The 14345-nt window shown below is 44.6% G+C and overlaps 1 long non-coding RNA gene across 2 annotated transcripts; it reads right to left on the reverse strand.

Annotated features, from left to right (window-relative positions):
• Window positions 1-1116: 1116 nt before the first annotated feature.
• Window positions 1117-13937, reverse strand: LOC118572958. Of its 2 annotated transcripts, none has more exons than XR_004943571.1 (3): window positions 13821-13937; window positions 10084-10207; window positions 1117-3046 (listed from the first exon to the last, which is right to left on the reverse strand). It is a non-coding gene; the product is annotated as an uncharacterized LOC118572958 (long non-coding RNA). The 2 variants fall into 2 exon arrangements; XR_004943572.1 differs by lacking the exon at window positions 1117-3046 and adding an exon at window positions 9153-9266.
• Between the last annotated feature and the right edge of the window lie 408 nt (window positions 13938-14345).

The following is a 14345-nucleotide window of genomic DNA, read 5'->3' on the forward strand; positions in this document are numbered from 1 at the left end:
AAGTGTTGCTAAGACGTTATATAAATGTTTTCATTTCCATGCTGCCTATGTGGGCAGGTCAGTGTTTGGTTAGCAATGCAGAGGTTAAACTACAGCCCTACTGCCATCCGTAATAAGGCGCACAGGGATGGCTGAAGACAAGAAGCCTGAGAATCTGGTAAGATATTCAGCAAGCTGTAACTTTTATGTACCTTCTAGCCCTCTGATTTTGAGAGTAACTCTGTGGGGTTAAAAAAAAAAAAATCCCTATTTACGTCATCCCCCGGGATGTATTTGAATATTATGCCCAACTAGAAGATAGTGGTTTACATTTTCAAGCTCGTTTCTGCTTTTACTCAAATTTTCAAGCCTAGAAATTCCCTGCTGACTCATTTAAACTAAAAATGTGGAATTTTGGAAACTGCTTGATCTGGGAAGAACATCCGTGGCTCTGGGTTCTTGGTACAGCATTTTCTTTTTCTAAGAAGTAATACGATGAGGCCCTCAGTCCTGAATGACCAGACTTTGTCACCTTGCCTTGGTTTCATGTTTTCATTGGGCCTTCAGGGGTCAGGAGAGGCATCAGTCATTTCCATACCAATAAAAACCCAGGGCAGGAGAAGAGAAAGCCAAAACAGAGCTATAACATTTGTGGTCTATTTAAAATTTATTTAACAACAATTCCAATACACATTCAGCTCAATGTGAGCATTTCCCAGGTGATTAGGGGGATTTATTCGAGTGTATAGTTAAAGAACAAAACAAAACCGACTTATAGGTCACAGCAGATGAAGTCTAATGATGATGCACAGAGCTCAAGCTGACAGCTGCTGTCTTCTTTATAAAAACCTGCCCACTTCTCTAAGTGTACTGAGCCCTTTGTGAACCCCAGGTCTGTGATCCTGGTTGGTTTTATTGACTTGTCTTATTGCGGGGTAAATGCAACTGCAGGAAGGTTTTACTGTGATTTACAGTTCCAGGGTATATAATTCATCATGGTGGGAAAGTATGACCGCTGGTCACATGTCCAAAGTCAGGAAGCAGAGGGTGATTAATGCTGTACTCAGCTTGGTTTTTTTTTTTTTTTTTTTTTTTATGCAGTCTTGGCTCCCAGCCCATGGAATAGGACCACCCACATTCAAGATGAGTCTTCCACCTCAACTAACCCAATCTAAGCAATCCCTCAGGACTCCCTTAGAGATCTCTTCAATGGCTCTAGATCCTGTCAAGTTGATAATATTAGTGGTCACCCAGTGCTCTTATCTTAGGACATTTGCTCGAAGGAATGTCCAGTTTATATACAAAGGTATCGGAGGGCCACGGCTATGGAACAGCCCAAGAGCCTGGGCTGAACTGGTACTCTTTTTATTTTTCCAAGCCACATACTGTGAGTTTGATCAATTGTTGTCACCAAAAAAGCCAAAATCAGGGTAGAGTTGACAGGCCTTCTTGAGGGGTTTGGGGAAGACAAAGGATTTAGCAGAAAGGAAAAAGGAAATAGGTAACTATGCAGCTAAAGGAAGTCACTGGTGAGGGACTGTTCCTTAAGAAATTGCTCTTCATATAATGGAAAAGATGGCTCAGTGGGTTAAAGGAGGTGACTGAGCCCAATAACCTGAGTTATTGGATCCCCTTAAGCCACATGATAGGAGAGAACCAACTCCCACTAGGTGCCTTCTGGTCTCCACGGCTGTACTTTAGCACACATGCCTGCCCACTCCCAATAACTAAATACGAAGAACAATAGAAAAAAGAAAAAGAGCCCTTCAGTAGCTTAAGAGACCAACAAAAGAGAGGAAGTTGGTCAAAGCTGGGTCCAGAGCCACACGTCCTCATGAATGGCAGTTTCCAAGCCCTTGTGATTTTGTTCTCCACTGACTAATGAGAGACTGCCCACTTTCCTGGTTGGGTGTGCAGATTTCAGGGGAGCCCTATCTCTCTGCATTTCCTAAGGCTAAGGCAAGAGGTGGGTGTGGAGTGAGCTGCAATGAGCAATGGAAACTTAGCCCTTGGCAATTGGTGCCAGCAAGCTAGAAAGGCCTGAGGACTGGGAGCCTGGGGCAAGCCTGGCCCAGGAGAAGGACATAAGGAAAAGGGGGGTCCAAACAGCTGACCTTAAAACGAAGTAAAGAAAAGCTCCATGAGGGATCTCTGTAGAGAACTCACAGAAGGGCCTGAGGCCAGCTTAAATGATGGCTTGTTGGTTCCGTTGACTGGGGAGAAAGATGGTCAAGAGGGTGGATGGTGACACAGAAAATTTAGAACTAGGGTTCTAAATTCCAGAAGCCCCTTTCTCCTTCTCATTAGTAGGGCAGATATTTTAATTGACTAACAAGGTTACAAATGTTTGCTACATTAGTCTGTGCTTCATTCAACACAAGCAATTCACCAGGGCCATGCCACTGGCTCTCGAGCAACTTCTCCCTTTTCCCAAAAATACATTCTGAAAGTCCTTCTTGAAGTGGGAGACTGAGGCTCCTACCAGAAGCTGCTGCCTCTTCCGACCCCACCTCTCTCCATCCTCCCAGGCATCTGGTCCCTGCTCTGCCCTCAGGCGAAGGCCCAAGCTCTGCTGCCCTTCCGGGGTCTTCTTCACTCATGAGGATGGCAGCCTCTCACTGTACTCCTGCTCGGCATTCCGGGTGTGTGTGTGTGTGTGTGTGTGTGTGTGTGTGTGTGTGTGTGTGTGTGCGCGCGCGCGCGCGCGCTGCCATAACAAAGGACAGCAAACTCGGAGCCTTGAACCGTTCTGGAAGCTGCAGGCCCAGGATCAGTGTGTGGCTAGGACTCATTTCTGTGGAGGGCTATGGAGGGAAGGTCAGTGCCAGGTCCCTGCCCTTGGCCTCTAGATGGCATCTTCTTGGTGTCTTTAAATGGCAAACTTCCTCTTCTCACAGGGACACCACTCCTTTACTGGATCAGGGCTTGGCTCGCTAATCTTATTTCAACCATTATATCCACAAAGACCTTATTTCCAAGCTGGGCAGATTTCCTTATGCCAGTAACGCCAGCACTAAGGCAGGAGGATGGCAAGTTCCAGCCCAACCAGGATGACATAAGAGGAATCCTGTCTCAAAACAAAACAACAACAACAACAAAATCACCCTCCACAAACCCCATAAAAATCAGAAAATGAAACAAACAAAATATTTTATCCCCAAATATAATCATATTCTGAAGTACCAGGGCTCATGACTTCAACATATATATATATATGTTGAAGTCATGGGATACAATGTAGTCACAATGCTTAATAGAGAAGACTCCCTGGTATTCCTTATGAAACACTACCCTATTAACCATCATGCATTTGCTCATTTATTTATTACTTTTTAAGGTTTCTCTCTACTTAAATATCAACCCCAGAAGGCCAAATACTCTATTTTGCTAACAGAAGTATCTCACAGTTCTGAGCTTATTGCCTGGAGACTAGCTGGCTCTTGGTGACTATTCATGGGTGGATGAAGACAGATTGTGAGATCATAACAAATTATACACTACATACACATGTGACAGAGGAAAAATGTTTATATTGTTAAGAACGAGGAACTACATAGGTTGCACATTTCCCTTTTAAGTCACTGAAACATTTTATTAAAGTTTAGAGAAGTATGCCATAAAATGCTAATAGCAGGGATCTCTTGGGATGGGGTTTTATTTTTATCTTTAGGTGATTTTTAATTTCTGTACAGCTGATAGATATCTTTACTTCTGTAAGAAGCTAAATATAGTAAGTACTATTAATCTTGAATAGATGATATCTTGTCATCATTTTTAATTGGCTATCATCCACTTTCCTTTTCTCTTTCAGTGGAGAATGGTGAGGTGATTTCTTGGAGCCCACTGGCACAGTCGAGATTTGTAGTGTCAGATGTGTTTGTCGTCTTTGTCCTGACTCTCCTTCAGCTATGGGTGATGCTGGGATCCTCAGGACAAAGGGCAGTGCTGTTCTCTGGCCTAGACTGGACTTTGGGTCTTTGGATCAATGGTTTGGAAATACCAGAACACAGTCAGAAACACATCCAAGGGTGTGCTTGTCCCTTTATTTTCTTTCATGCACAGGCCAGGCAATGTCCAGAATCTCTCACATCGTTCTGGCAGAAGCCTGGCAGGTGCCTGGCAGGGTGGAAGGAAATGGATGGGAAGCACTTGCCAGAGCATCCAAACTTAAGCAGCACCTTCAAAACTTAATAACCTGGATAACAGTTTAAGTCGACTTCGTTTTCCTTACAGTGCCACATATACATACACACACACACTTGGCACCTATGTACCCTCCCGTTGACCCCCTCCTTTCCCCACAATCTGTCTCTCAGTCATGTCTACTCACTTTGCATAAATCATCATCTTTTAAAAATGCAAGAAACTATCATGAGCAAGATAACAAAAACTTTAATAAAGGTGAGTATTACTGACATATCCTTTGTTTCAGGTTGCATTAATGGTTCCAAAAAGCGTTATTCCAGCCCACAGCATGAAAGTAAGGGCCCATAATTCATCCAAATCATTACAGATTACTTCTTAATTACTATTAATTGATGGTGAGCCTCAGAACTAGCATTGCTTACTTCCCGTTTAGCTTTGGTCAAGTACCTGCTATGAAACCAGTTAGACTGTGTATTTTTCTAACCATGTTTATTCCTTTTCTCCATGTAAGACACCCAACACCAATGCTGACTCATTATGGCTCTCGCCTCACTGAGGACTCTGAGGGTCAGATTTTTCTATTTCTTTTATAGAAACAAAATGCCAGCAAAGCATGATTTCTGACTCAAAGGAACACTAAGCAGGGGTGACAGATGTTGCAGGCTTTTCCTGACACTTCTGGAGAAGGGCACAGAGACCTTGCATATCTTGCTGCAAAAACACACAACAGTGAATGACTCCATCATTCTACTACCTTTGTATAATGTGTTTAGCATGTTGCTGGCCCAGGAGAGGTTTGCCTGAGAATCTGACCATTACAGGTGACTGTCATGGATATTAGTTTATACTCAGTGTATGCCCACATGGTAGTTGTTAGAAGCAGCAAAGATAATCTCATTTAGGACACTGTCTTCTATAATGGCTTCTTTCTCTGTAGGAGTCCTCATTTGCTCAAACACAGATCCTAGGTTGTTCTTCAGAAAGAATTATCAGAAAAATGTAAGGTTCTTAGCATGTAAGTCTGAAGGGTTTTTTTCCTATTACTGTTTTCAGTTTGGTTCAGTGTGTAAGGAGACATTATAAAATGGAATTAACTGATCGCACCTGTGTACCCACATTCTTTCTACCTACTAAAAACCCAAAGGCTGCTGGCTTGGTGGTACATACATGTAATCCCAGCATTAGGAAGGCTGAGCAGTGAGGCTCACGAGTTTGGCTACACACTAAGACCCTCTCTCAAAACAAACAAACAAACCAGACCCCTAAAGTCCACAGGGTCAATGTTTCTCTGGATACTGCACTTAGATCTGGTTCTAATAACTTTAGCTTATCCATTGTCAAGTAGTGAATAAATAACATCAACAGACTAGGACCTGGATTAAAGGTTGTTTTTTTTTTTCTCCAATAAGGAATGAGGCTGACCACAGCTCCTCTTATTCCTCTGTAATTTTAGACTGTTGTCTTTACTGGAAACATGAAACATATTGGCATTACACATCTGTGTCACAGGAAATTTGGTTGCTTTTGAGAGAACTATGATGTGTCTAGTAGCCCCAGATGTCCCAAACTTGGTAAACCTGGTACCTGACATGCAGTGAAGAAGCCACCATGGACATTCCAACCTCAGAGTCGAGGCATGGAGAGGAACGGAGGATCTAAGCTCTAGTTGGAATGGATACTGCTGGTAAGCCAACTTGGTCATTTCCGTTGCTAAATTGGTCCACTCCAGCTGTATCCTCTGTTTCCTAAGCAGTGATGTGTGTCTTGATTCATTTCCTGACCCCAAGCTATGAGCTTATCATAAAATGATGGTTGTTTTAAAGAGATGCTACAGAAGACTAGAAGCTAGAAACAGAGGCATGAAAGAGGATACTGGAAAAAATGGCTTTAAATGGTTCTCAACTTCTGATGTTGGTACATCCTATTCAACTTTTTAATTCATTTATACAGGCACTCAAAAAATGTATTAAGCTAGGTATAGATTTAGTGATAAGGATATGCAAAATGAACAGAAGACTTGTGTTCTCAAAATTTAGTTGCCAGAGAGCTGTACAGACATGAAAGCAATTACCATACAATGTGAGAGCACATTGTTCTACAGTTTGACTTTGCAGAATAACTCCTTATAAGCAAGAGACAGAACTGTCTTGAGGGAACGAGAGAAGCACTCCAGAACAAACTGCTCCAGAAAAATCCCCAGAGAACGAGTATAGGTTTACCAGATGGCCACGCTGAGCCGCTATCCTGGATTCCCAATTTTGGATGCAAAGAACAGGACAGAACTGGATTGAATAATTGAATTTTTTTAATCACCTCTATGGCTTCGGTCTTCCTCTATTCCTCCCCTGGTTATTTATTGAATAACAAAGATATTTTTTCATGGGAGTAGCCTATTCCATCTGTGGGAAAGACATTGAAAGACACAAGTCAGAGAAGAATATTGTCCCTTTCTACCTAAGCACCCAGCAGATGTCCTGTGACTAAATTTGGGGTCACAGTCTACACCTCAAGAAGTCAAGCTTGACCACTCATCCTTGGAAAGCCAATTAAAACAGGCAGGCTCACACCACAGAGGAGTCTAAGCTAACCTAGGTTGTTGGGGTTTGGGGGTTTCTTTTCTTAAAAAACAATATGCAAGCCGGGCGGTGGTGGCGCACGCCTTTAATTCCAGCCCTTGGGAGGCAGAACCAGGCGGATCTCTGTGAGTTCAAGGCCAGCCTGGTTTTCAACGTGAGTTCCAGGAAAGTCGCAAAGCTACACAGAGAAACCCTATCTCGAAAAACCAATATATATATATATATATATATATCTGCCAAGATAAGTTCCCCGGCCCCTGCATCCACCCAGATTGCTGTGCAAGTGTCTTCTGATAGCATGATTCTAGAGGTGCTTCAGGGAAGGCTTAGTGCTAGGACGATAAAGATTATTTTGACAACAGGGCAATAGAGTCATTATAAGAAAAAGCTCCTGCCCGAAGTCTCGGCTGGGTTTCTGAGACGACAACCTGGCTACAAAGAAATCAAACTGTTCAGTGCTGTCAAGTTTAATGAAACTCCTCTTCCCCCTCCAGCACTGTCTTTCTAATGTCAGCTTATTTGAAGAGGCTGCTGTCAAAAAGGCTTCTGGAAGAACCGGGAGGGAACATGTCAAATCATCGCTAGAAAATGTTTCAAATGTGAGAGAAACTTGTATCACTCGGCCGAAGATTCCCTTTAATAAATAAGTTCAGAGGCTGTAGAGATGGCTCAGTAGTTAAGAACACATACTGTTTCAGGAGGGGACCCAAGTTTGGTTCCTAGCGCCTGTATCCTAGCAACTCACAATCACCTGTAACTCCAGTTCCAGGGAGCTGACACCTTCTTCTGGCCTTCATAACACCTGCACTTGGGTGTACAAATACACACACACACACACACACACACACACACACACACACACACACAATTAAAAAATAAGAGAAGAGAAGGGATGGAGAGATGGTTCAGCAGTTAAGAGTACTGGCTGCTCTTTCCAGGGGACCCATGTTGGATTCCCAACATTTAGGAGGCAGCTCACAAGTATCTGTAACTCCAGTCCCAGGAGGTCCAATGCCTCTCAAGAGCACTGTACTATACAGATATAATGCCCATGCGCATAAATAAAATTGAAAATATAAATATAAAGGGGGGGTTGAGATATCTTAAAAGTCCTAAGATAGCACACAAGAGAGATAAACAGTGAAGCAGATAAATGGAGGGAGGAGATAGTAATAGAACTGTCCCAACAACAATTGGAAGTTGTAGCTGCCTTGTTTCAAAACAGATTCCAAGTGAGTTTATTTCCTGGTCAAGTGTAGAGGGTGCCAATCAAACACCAGGGCACAGACACATATTATAAAAGTCCTTGGAGCAAGGAAGAGAGCTGGTGGTATTTGATTTAGGAAATCCTGGGCACTGTTCTGTCCCTACACATCTAAGAAGAGCTACCAATAGGCTGAGAAGGATTTTAGCATCTAGGAAAGTGAAACCAGGTTGTGGAATATTTGATCACACTGTGAAACCCCGAGACTGTGCTAATAAAATCAACCTTGGATCAAGGAACAGAGCCAGTGACTAGTGGACAGGAATTAGTCATGGGGAGTACGGAGGAGCCAGAGACACACAGGAAGAAGTAAGGAGGGACTTGGGAGATTTTAGGTGTTTTTTGGGTTGGGAAGGGTGGAAAGGTGCTCTCTTGCTGGGTCTCTTGCCAAAAAGGAAAGTCAGCTGGTTGCTTCTTGGCCCCTGAGAGCTAGCAGGCTTTCACCCCAGCATCTGACTCCTGAGTCTTTATAGGTAAACAGAATGATAGAGACTTAGTTAAAAACTACATTTGGCAGCAGTGGCAAGGCCAGTGCCAGTGGGACCAGAAGTCCTGCCAGGCCATGGCCTGAGTAGCATGGCACTGACTGAGTGGTGGTGGTGGTGGTGGTGGGGCTCAGACGGTAGTTAAAATATCAGCAGATTCGGGTGCAGCGGCTGTGCCAGAGATGAAACACTAGAAGCACACAAATCATATGAGATGGAGGAAAGTAGAGACCGAGGAAAGCAAAAGAAAATACTCGGTCTCTCTTTAAATGCCAGCTTTTCCTAGAGCTGTCCACATAAAATGCCCCAATAATAGGAACTGTATCACAGATGACATTGGGGCCAGAAGTCACCTGTCTAATGGGCGCCTGTCCTGATGGGATGAACTGACACTCTTTTTCAGAGCACTATTTCAAATAAATTAGCATTCTCATCCCTACTACGAAAGGAAAGAAGAAGGGAGGATGGTTGAGGAATGCATAGACAGCTTATTAAGATGTGCCTACCAGTACCATCACATTACTAAAAAAATGGGTTACGATTATTTGAATTTAAGAACGAGAGAAGTCAAGTTGTTCTACATCATGCCGGGTGTGATAATTCTTTAACGTTTTTGTTTAGACTTTGAGAATATGATGGTAACTATAGATTTTCTACTTAGGAAAAAATATATACATGTATCACTTACCCACAAAAGCCTACTCTGAGCCGTAAGTCACATTTTCACTGCTGTGACAAAACACTGGAGAGGAGGTAACACTGAACCGATGGCATGTAAAACTATGCTACATGGATGTCCCTCTTCCTTTCTTTATGCTGTGTGGAATAAAAGACACAACAGCTAGAGACTGTCTCCTCAACTGAACAGGTAGTCAGCAGAGGTGAACCAAAGAATTTACTGCACTCATAGAAACACAACCTGTTTCTCTTCAGACTCCAACTTTCACCTGGTAATCACCAAGGAATTACTGTTTGGTTCAGTTACGTCTCACTCTCCCAGAAAGACAGGGAATTTTTTTAAAACAATGTTTTCTACTATTCCTTGAAAGTTAAATATTTTCAAAGAAATGGTTCACAAGTTATTTTGGCTTGTGCTTTTAATTATTTAATTTTCAGGGCCCTGCACATCTGTTTATGTCTGTTGTTATGTGCAGGAACTGTCTTGGAACTTGATCTTAGACATCACCTCAACTCATCAGAAGACATCTAAAATGGTATGCAGTGATATTTCTAGCGTTTCAGACGATATTTTCACCAGAGAACACAGTAACTAGGTCTTTCGGAAATGAGGCTTCATTGAACACTCCCAATCCACTGTGGTTTCCCACGTTTTAATTTTTTTTTTTTTTGTCATCAATACTTAACTAAATACTTTAAACAGAATTAAATTAAAAATTAATCCCCTCTGCTCCCTTGCCTTTTGAAGTAACCTCTTCTTCCTGTTTAAAGGCTAACACTCCCTTGGGTCCTTTTTGTGGTCTTCTATGTGGCTAGAGGGTTTGCAAATGCCCATACTTTTTACAAATACATTGTATCTCCTTAATTTCTGTTCACTCTTCCTCAAAAGTTGTTGCTATTTCCTTTAACTACTTGGACAGAATAACTAATGCCACCTTCTACTTTTGTGATATACCTGTTTAGAGTTGAGCTCCACGGATTTTGCTCAAATATCTCTTCAATTTACCCACATTTGAGGGAAGTGACATTAGTCCTCTGAATCTGTGGCTTCGGCCTCCATGGGTTCAGTGAGCAGTGACCTGAAAACATTTTAAATAACTTACATCTCTACCAAGCACATACATTTTTTTCCTTGCCATGACTCTATAAATATTACCATATTGCACTTATCTATATGGCACTGACATTTGGTGTTATAGGTAACTCGGGTGACTTGAAATACATGGGAGAATGCACACGGGTAGGTTCTATGTAAATACCATGCTATTTCATACCAGGACTTCAGTTTCCTCTAACTGTGGCATCTGGAGGATCCTGAAGCCAATTCGTTACCAACATTGAGGGGCAATGGTGTCTTAGTTAGGGCTACTATTGCTGTGCTAAACACCAAGACTGAAAACAAGGTGGGGAGGAAAGGGTTATCTGGCACACACTTCACATCACTAGTCAGCACTGAAGGAAGTCAGGACAGGAGCTCAAACAGGGCAGGAGCCTGGAGGCAGAAGCTGATGCAGAGGCCATGGAGAAGAGCTACATTCTGGCTAGTTCAGCCTGCTTTCTTATAGAACCCAGGGCCACCAGCCCAGGGATGGTCTCACCCACAGTGGGCTAGGCCCTCCCTTATCAATCACTAATTAAAAAAAAAATGCCTTGCTGGCTTGCCTACAGCCTGATCTTATGGAGGCATTTTCTTAATTGAGGTCCCTCCTCTCAGATGACTTTAGCTTGTGTTGAGATAAAATTAGCCCATAAAATTAATATGTGGTTTTCATTAAGTATAACATGATTTCTGGGAGCTGTAGACTTCTACACACACTTCCCTCTTTCCACAGCTATATTCCAACTGAAACCTATAGGAAAACAAGAGTCACAAAGTGAACTTTCCCCAAACTTCTCCACTGGAAATGCCTCCATGTCACATAGGTCTTTTCTCTCCCCTTGCTTCTGCTTCCCAGAGTTTATCTATCCCAGATCTGGATCCCAGACATTCCTGCCTTCCTAGGGACATCGTTTCACTCACTCCCCCTTTCTTCTAAGTTAGGAAATCTGTTATACTCATAGGCTCTTACCCTTCAATATAAAAGTGTGATCAGTTTCCCTTTTCTTCCATCTTAAAAAGAGAATTTTTTGTTGTTTTTGTTCTTTGAGACAGGTTTTCTTTCTGTAGCCTTGCTGTCTTAGAACTAGCTCTGTAGACTAGGCTAGCCTTGAACTCATAGTGCTGGGATTAAAGGGGTGCACCACCACTGACCAGCAAGGAAATTTCTTTAGTCATACACCCTCTGCCTTCTTCTCCCCTCTCTTCCCTCCCTCATCTTTTTCAAATAAGGTCTCACTATATAACCCAGGCTAGCCCCGAGCTCATGGTCCTCTCTCAGCCTCGCCTCATTCTCTGTTGTGGTTTCAATGGGAGATGTTCTTTATAAGCGCCTGTGTTTGAACCCTTGGTCCCTAGCTGGTGGTGCTGTGTGGGGAAAGAGGTGGAACCTTTGGTGTATGTCTAGCTAGCAGGGTGGGGTGTTGGGGGAGGGTCTTGGAAGGGACACTCTTCTGGCTTCCGGAAATGCTCTGCCTCCTGGTGCACTAGAATGTGAGAGGTGGCAGGCTGAGAGCTCCCGCCATCACGCCTTCCCCACCACGACAGACTCTGCTCTCTACGGTGTGAGGCGAAATAAATCCTCCATTGCTTCTGTCATGTATTTTGGGGCAGTGACAAGAAAAGCCACTGATGCACTTTCTCATCTCCTACCTGTTTCTTTCGCTACTCCTCACCATCAAACTTGCTCATATACACCACCACCACCTCCCCTCCCCCCTGCTGCCACCAACCACCCAGCTGCCATAGCCAAGGGCAGCATCCCACTCTGTCCATTAGAGGAAGAATTCCTGTTCACCGAAAGCTACACAATCAGCTGCAGCTCATCTTCACAGCCTTCCCTTAATACCACCCAAATCCCCTCATCCTCCAAGTGGCCTCCTTCCTTCCCTCCCACGGGACCTCCTTTTAATATAGATAGCCACTCCCGCAGCCATGGCTTTGACTACTTCCTGTGTTCTCTGATTTTTATACCATTTCCTCCGTCGTTTCATTGAACGGGTTTATCTTACTCCTTTACTAAAACCATGGTTCCCAAGTTGCTCCACAGAAGTAACCAGGAACCCAAAGCAGCATTCTTAGCATGTAAGCTGTAGGAAAACGGTCCCCCGATTACTCGTCTTTTGTTTTAGTGTAAGTACTATTTTTGAAAGAGTTTAAGTTGGGGTATCACAAGATGGAGTTAGCTTACAGAAGCTCACACCCAACTTTCGGAGAAATTCATTGCCATAGGTCACTTAACAACGTAGAAAACTATTTTCTTCTCCAGTCTTATGCTTCCTCCTTTAACTGTCTAGGAGGGAAGCGTCAAAATCTACCTAGACCCCTAAATCAGAACCTTAGCCTCTTTGTTTGCATTCTACTTTTTTTTTTTTTTTTTTTTTTGCCAGAGCTGAGGACAGAACCCAGGGCCTTGCACTTGCTAGGCAAGCGCTCTACCACTGAGCTAAAGCCCTAACCCCTGCATTCTACCTTTGTGCCCCCTCCATATCTGCTAAGCACTTCCTAATTCACCTCATACACGTGGAGAAGTCCGTCTCCCCTCAGCCACCGCTGCTATTGTCGGGTCTACCGATCTTTCCCTCCTGTGAGAATGAATATGCTCCCTTCACCGGTCCTTCATTCCCTTCCTTCTTATTGTCCAGGGTGACCTAGTCACAGCTGATAGTGACTTTCCAATTTCACGTGAGCCTTCAACAACTATTTCCAGTATACCACTCAAACTCTTGACCTCACTGGCTTTCGGGTCAGATAGGTGAGTCTGTACCCCAAGTTCAGCAGTGTGAACTCAGACAGCTAGATGCTCCACACTTTTTGCTTCTCGTTTACCTGAATGCACTGGGAGCCTGGACTTCAGGAACAGAGGTTCAGTGAGAGAAGGTGTTTTTAAAAGCCCACGTGAAAAGATTACTCTTAAACTAAACACCACCAAATACCAAGTCTCTGTCACCTTCCCCAAGTGTGACTTCCTTCCACTGGTACTTTGGGATAATCACATTAAGTTGTGTGTAGTGATCTAGATCACCTGGCACCCCGACTATTCTGGCTCCTGCCCGAGCAGTTATGTAACCTTGGGAAAGTTATTTAATTTCTGCATCTCGCACTCCCCTCACCCACCCCCAGTAAAATCCGGGAGACGTAACAACATGGGATTGCTTTAAACTTAGAGTTAGGGAACTCCGCTGGCATGGCGCTTGCTAAATGTTAATTGTCCTCTACCATCCCCATCAATTAGAACTGTAGGTACCCCACCGTGTGGTTCTCAATGTTGTAGGAGAAAACTGCTCTCTGTATTGCTAGTTAAAGAAAGGAAATCTGGGAACGCCTGTCGCGGGATGGGAGAAAACAGGCGAAATGGGAGCTGCTGGCTCCCAGTTGTTCTGAGCTGGGAGGGACGAGTTTGGTCCTTATTTTACGTACGAGGAAGTTGAAGGGTGACGTGTCCTCAGGCCTCATGCAATGCACAGGCTCCACTCTTTATTGAGAGTGAGACGAGAGCCCCGGGGTTGCTATGGTTAAGTTGCAAGCGAAAACGTAACACTGGCAAGACGGGAGCATCTAGCTGTATACAACCGGCTAAGTCCGGTGCAACTTACTTTGGGTGAGCCAAGGGAAGCTGTCAGACATGGAGAAGCCCAGCTGCTGACAGAACCAGCTCTCCACCAAGCCTGGCCTTCGGGACCCGCCTCGAAGCGCAGCCTCGAGCAGCGAACTGTCGCAGCTCACCGCCCCCCCACCCCCACCCCGGCCCCGGCCCCGGCCCCGGCCCCCGGCTCCCCAGCTGCCCACGATGAATGGAAACCCGAGTCCGCGCCGCGCGGCTTGAGGGATGGGGCGGGGCTTTGTGAGTCACGTGCCTGGGCCGTAGGCGGGCGCGTGGAGGGAAGTCCGAGTCTGATTGGCTGCCCGTCACCAGGTGACCGCGGGACGCGTTCCGGTTGGCAGGAGCCGGCTAGCGGCCTTCAGTCTGGAGGCGGCGACGGAAGGAGGAGGAGCTCCGGCCGCGCTCTCGGCCCGCAGTGGCTGCGTCTCCCAGCGCTTGTCGGGTCCCCACCCCTTTTAAATAAGCCGGGCTGGTCGCCGCCCTCGCAGACTAGTCCGCTGTGGGGAGGCGGCGGCGG

Source organism: Onychomys torridus, chromosome 23, assembly GCF_903995425.1.
Source record: "Onychomys torridus chromosome 23, mOncTor1.1, whole genome shotgun sequence".
In the NCBI taxonomy this organism is placed as follows: Eukaryota; Metazoa; Chordata; class Mammalia; order Rodentia; family Cricetidae; genus Onychomys; species Onychomys torridus.